The sequence below is a fragment of the Copadichromis virginalis genome, linkage group LG14 (genome assembly GCF_057382275.1).
Source record: "Copadichromis virginalis isolate Kocher_CV1m ecotype Utaka linkage group LG14, C_Virginalis_male_GT1.1, whole genome shotgun sequence".
In the NCBI taxonomy this organism is placed as follows: Eukaryota; Metazoa; Chordata; class Actinopteri; order Cichliformes; family Cichlidae; genus Copadichromis; species Copadichromis virginalis.
In genome coordinates this window covers 4454168-4460615 of record NC_140631.1, presented here as the reverse complement: position 1 = coordinate 4460615, position 6448 = coordinate 4454168, and the positions used below count along the sequence as shown (strand labels likewise).

The window sequence follows — 6448 nt, the reverse complement described above, 5'->3', positions numbered from 1 at the left end:
CCCTTATGTACCCATCACTGAGAATGTATGTTTGGTCGTTAATCTGTCACAACAGACAGAGATAGAAAGCCATTTATGCCGCTCACATTCATATTCATGGTCAGTTAACAATTACTAACTGACCGATTCCAAAAAGCATATTAAAAAATCTTGAGTTTAAACATAAACTCTAAGGCTACGTTCACACTGCAGGTGAAAGCGCATCAAATCTGAATTTTTTGACCCTATGCGACCCATATCCGATCATGGTATGACAGTGTGAACAGCACAAATCCGATTTTTTCAAATCCGATCCAGGTCACTTTCGTATGTGGTACTGAATCCGATACATATCTGATGTTTTAGAAAGCGACTGCTGTGTGAATGGTCATGTCGCATTAAATCCATCTTTTACGTCACTGACACAAGACAGACGCCAATTATCAGCGCCAGAAAAGTGCCGGAGAAGTGCCCGAGAAGACATCGCGAACGCTTCCTGGCCATCCAGTGTAGATGTTAGTGAAACTGTTGGGAAGACAACGCTGGAGAAACGGGAACAATTTATTTGTACTGTATAATCTGCAGATTCTGACAGAAATCTGCAGCTATCCTTTGAAGCACCGCTCCTCTAAAACAGCAATAAGGATAATGGTAAATGGCCTGTATTTGTATAGCGCTTTACTAGTCCCTAAGGACCCCAAAGCGCTTTACACATCTAGGCCATTTGTAAATAACAAAATAACTTAAAGCAAAATTGGGAAACGTAAAGTCCAAAACAAGTCTTTATATTAAGGGCCATCAGTCAAACAATACTGTTTGCTCTGGGTCTAAACAGAGCGCGTTTTGTGTGACGTCTTCTTTTGCGCATGCGGCCGCTTTGAGGGTTCACACTAGAGCGCGTTTGCTGTCACATTTTATTTGTAGTGTGAACAAGCAGACAAAAAAATCGGATTTGATCAAGAAATCAGAATTGAGCATTAAGACCTGCAGTGTGAACGTAGCCTAAGTTAATCAGCTCCGAAAATACCAATGTAGTTTTTGGTTCCAAAACAGCAGATCACAGTTTGTTCAATAAACTCTGTGGATGCCTTCTGTGACACCTGTGAGTGTCTGTGAGGGTGTTATATAGCTCCAAATCCCAACAACAGTTGCCTCAAGGTGCTGCTGGCATCAGTTTCTCCCTCTTTGCCTCCATGGGTTTTGATTTTGTGTTTGGTTGGTTGGAGTTGTGATTATTTTTTTATAGAGCATTTCACATCACACAACTATACAATGCATACAGATCATGTAAATGTTAATTTATACATGATCCATTTCAACCCATAACCTGCTCATATATTTTGATTGAATGGAATTTTACCTCAGTCATAGAAATCCTAAACATGGAGGAGGAAAGAAGGTACACTGAATCACTATTTAGCGGGAAAATAATACAACGCAAGAAAGTGCAACCCTCACTATATTATATTGTCCCATACAGTTTATTAAGCAGGCAAATTAGTGGCTCAAAAATGAACAGATCTAAGATGAGAGCTTGAAGGAGAGGCTGGCAGGCCTAACTTACCAAAATAATCTGCAAGGCAGTTCAGATTAATGAGAAGAAGATGATGGAAAATGAATATGTTTTCTAATATTCGGGATAACACCTCTGACAGAAAGTGCTGGGCGCTATGCAAAGGGTGCTGAGTAGGGATGGGTACCGGTGTCTGGTGCCATGATGGCACCGGTTCTGACATAAACGGTAGTAACCAGACCGAAAAGCAGCGCACATTTCGATGCTTTATTTCGGTGCTTTTTTTTCCTGAGCTGTGATACACTTCTAGCCAATCACTTTACGTTTCCGAGGATAGTAGGCGGGCCCAGGTACGTACGTTCTTTTAGAGCAGAGCTACAGATTAAAAATGTCCAAGGCGAAGCGGTCAAAAGTCTGGCTGTACTTCACAGCAAAATATGCAAACTCAGCAGCCTGCAACAAGTGCTTTAAGCTGATACTGTGATACTGTCAAAGGAGGTAACACCTCAAATCCGATGAAACACCTGGCGACGCATAGCGTTTTTTTTAAAAGCCCAGAAATGCGCTGTATTTGATAGCTTGCTGCGAGACCTCACACCGAGCGCATCTACTGCGGGTGGGTTGCCTGTTATGCAACATCCCCCAAAAACACGAAGAGGAGAGTCCTGGCCCCTAGTCCTGCCAGTGTAGCAGAAATGATGACGGATGATGATGGCAGCAGCAGCCGTTCTTCGTGAGTAGCTTAATGTTGTTCGTGTGTAATTTACGTTGAGTAGGCTAACCACGTTATTACATTAATGCATGTAAGGTGAACTAGCAAACATCATCATAGCTACATGCAGCTGTCTTCTTGTTTGATGGCAGATACTCCCTTCACCCTGGCCAAAAAGGCTAAAATGACCAAAGAAAAAGTGGAAAACAGCTAAACATGAGCGGTTTTTGGACAAAGTTTGTGTTTTTTCCATTGATTAAGCACTGCTTCCAGCCAAGAGTGATACCATATATGCCCCATAGCTGCAGAAAAGGCTAACATTGTTATCTTTTTACAAAAAACAGCTGAACATGAGAGGTTTTTGGACCAATTTTGTGTTCTCCATTCTTTAAGCACCGGTTTGAGCACCGTTTGAGCACCGGCACCGTTTCAAAAGTACCGATTTGGCACCGGTATCGGATAAAACCTAAACGATACCCATCCCTAGTGCTGAGGATTAAGACACAGGTGAGTGCAGGATTTTTCAGAGGAGATCTGCATAATTAAAAACTATTCCACCATATGAACCTGAAATCTGTGTGGAATAGTACAGTTCACAATCTTCACAATGTGTAGAAAAATAACAAACATTACTTGCCATCAATCACGAGCCATCCCAGTTACAATGTTATTGTGCCGCATTGTTTTTTTCCCCTCTTTTAATTGGAACATTCATGAATTAATCGAATACAATAAGATGCATTCATTAATGGCTGCATTTTCATAGTCATTTTTGCTTTTGTTTGCTATATAGTAATCAGAAAGAAGTCACTGTGTGTGCACTGCTGAAAAAAAGACAGGTTAGGTAAAATACAAAGAGAGCGAGAAGAGTATTTCTTCCATATTGGCTTCTGTAGAATCTACCTTACAGTGTAAAGCGCCTTGAAACAACTGTTGTTGTAATTTTGTGCCGAATAAATAAAAATCAGTTGTTGGAATTGAATTGGTCATTGGCTTTCTGTTAAATTCAGAATCAAATTTAAAATCTTTCTTCTACAAGGTCTTGAATAATCAGGCATCATCTCATCTTAAAGACCTCATAGAACCATATCATCACAAAAGAGTACTGCTGGCTTACTTGTGGGTCCCAGGATATTTAAAAACACAATAGGCTGCTGAGGGCTTTCCATGATGCACTGAGTGTTTCTCTTCATTCACCTTCACTCTGTGTTTATACACCACTTTTCATTTAATCATTAGTCATTTAATCATCAGTGTGTCTTTTCTCCTGTCTTCTCCCCCTCAACCCCAACTGGCTGCAGCATCTGGCTGTGCCTCCATGTTTCTGCTGGAAGTTTCTCCCAAAAGGGAGATTTTCCTTCCCACTGTTTCCAAGTGCTTGCTGATAGCATTCTCTGTATTATTTTAGGGTCTTTACCTTACAGTAAAAGTGCCTCAAGGCAAATGTTGTTATTTGGAACTACATAAATATAATTTAATTGAATCTAAATCAAAAAAATAGGTGGGTTTTCTGTTATACTAAACATGTAGCATTTTCCAGCCTTCAACATTAGCATGGTGTGGTTAGTATTTGGCTCAAAGCGCCAGTGAGTAAGGTTAGCCAGATCTAAAGTATGCTTCAGTTTTCATTTACTGACTTGTACTTATACTTAACTGGATGCTAGTCCAAAAGATACAGTATATTTTGATTTATGAATAAGCCTTCAATCATTCCATTTACAGCTACTACTCTAACACTATGCAATACTGATGATGACAACAATAAAAATATATGTTCTATGGGCTGATATGTTTCTCCTTCTCTGTCTCTCTCTGCGTGTGTGTGCGCTTGATCTTACACACTGCTGATAGGTCCCAGATCTCACTGTACCACCCTTTACATTTCTTCATCTAACTCATCAGCATCTAATTTCCATATGACCAACACCTCCTCCACATATACAGCATGCAACTACTGATTACTAGCTTGAGGCTTCCCGACATACCCCAAGTAATTACTTTGCTTCCTTATTTTTTTTCTATCTATTCATATTTATCTTTATGTTATCGTGCCCTCCATCTGACTTTTTCCTTGCATCTATCATTTCTTTTTCCAGTGGTTGTTTTCTGTTAAAAGCTTCTCTCTTTTTTCTCATTGCTCTAACTCTCTTGCCCTTAATGAAGTTAAATACTCTCTGGTAATGCTATATACTGTTTTTGTAGCAGTCAGTAAGCAGGGAACATCTTGTTCAGTTATGGTGCTGGATGTAAGGATTGATGGAAACAGTAGGTGGACAGATTCAAGGTGACAGATGGACAGTAGCTGTTGTGTGCTGGCAGTACAGTGCAGAGGAACTGACAGGCTGTCAGCAGCTACTCTGAAACCCACGCGGCAGTTTAAACGAGAGTCAGCTTATATAAAAACTTCATATCAGAAGTTTGAAATGAGATCCGTCACAGCAGTCAGGATAAATGTCTTTGACTTTGGTAATGTTTATATACACAGTAAACTAGTAAGCAGCTGCAGGCTATTGCAACTGCACTGTCAAAAAAATAAATAAATAAAATAAAAATCACTCCTGCTTATTAGAGTATATGGAATTATATTAGAGTAGATAACAGCACATTAACATTGTTTACTTGTGGTTGCCTTATGACTGTAAAATTACAGAACCAGTTTGGTTCCACAAAGAACCAAACTCTCAGAGGGTGGACCCATGTCCCTTTTTGATGGGATGACTGGACCACTCCACCACAATAAGGTGGTGACCTAATGGAAGATTTGTCTTTAAATGTGCAAGCAAAGGAAGCATGTAAGAATGCCTTTCAGTTGCACAATATCACTAAAATTAGAAAAATTATATGTCAGGTGGAGCAGGGCGATATGGCCAAAAATATTTATCACGATATATATTTGAAAATTTGCGATAACAATATAACCGACGATATAATTGATGCGAGACAAAATACAACTCCACAACATTACTAGCGCAAAAAGACAACCGTCCATTTATTTTCACTTAAACAAGAAGCTGTTTTTTATGTACATTAAAGCTTTATAAAAATGTAACAGTGCAAATGCAAATTCCTTGCTGAAAGTTTAACCAAAAGGCATTTCCAGTAGAAATGGGCTGACATATCCTGAGCATAACCATGTATAATATCCACTGAAGTTAAAAAGAGGTGCTTTGCAACATTAAACTGCAGTGTGCAGTACGCATTTTTTGGACCATAAGGTGCACGGGATTATAAGGCACATTAAGCGAAACAAAGCAGTCAGATAAATCAAACTTTATTAAACTCATTCTTCTTGCTTCCTCCACTTCTGTATCATTGATTCATTAATGTTGAATTCTCTGGCAGCTGCTCTATTCCCATGTTGTTGCAGTATTATATTAATGACTAACCTCGTATTGTGGATGGATTATCTCAGTTGTTCTCCTGACTGAAGTTTGGTCCGTTTACAGCATCCTGCCATGCGATTGCATTTGTCTCTAACCATGAGGAACCTTCTTGTTAACTTTTATAAGTGGAAAAGTGTTAGTGTTCGTCCTCCAGCTTCACTGTTTATGTTATGCTAACATAGCTGTGTCGCTAGCGATCACGTAGCACATCATTATATACCAGCTAGCCAAACTTCAGTAACCCTACAAACGTCACTGCTGTTTAGTTTCCTGTCTTCATTTATGTTGGAAGTGATAGCAGAGCTGTACGTTTGAATTTTTTCAAATCTCTCAGTCAGAACGTGCTATATCATGCTTAGGTAACTAGTGAAACTAGCGAGCTAACTTCCGCTAGCTTCCTGCTAACTTCTAACTCCGTTAAATGTAATAACTTTTGTTTTCATGGATGCCTGGAAGTTAAACTTTATAGTTACACCTGATCGTTTTATTGAAGATGACAGAATTTAGACAGTTTTTAACTCTCAGTGATGCTGCAGTGTTGTTTGACCTGAAATATACAGAGTTTAGGACCCAGATTACTCCCAGATTTAAGAGCATCTTAGTCCGACAAATATGACAATAACAACGGCCGCTTGCATGTTCTGCAAAAAAATGTGCTTTGTTACACTTTTCCGACTGATAGAGGTCCGTGATTTTGTTTCTAAAGTGACGGACAAACACCAAACCAGTTCCACATCACGGAAGTTGCACCATTTTTACAAACCAATTCTGGTTCATCTGTTTCACTCAACAATCGGCCATGTGCGTATGAAAACAAAGGCACTGCGCATGCGCGTTTTACTCCCATTCTATCGCGATATT

General features: G+C 39.5%; 1 protein-coding gene across 2 annotated transcripts in view; it reads left to right on the top strand.

Annotated features, from left to right (window-relative positions):
• The window catches only part of sez6b (seizure related 6 homolog b), a 246012-nt gene that overhangs the window by 57589 nt on the left and 181975 nt on the right, over positions 1 to 6448 (top strand). The gene's annotated exons all lie outside the window — the stretch shown is intronic.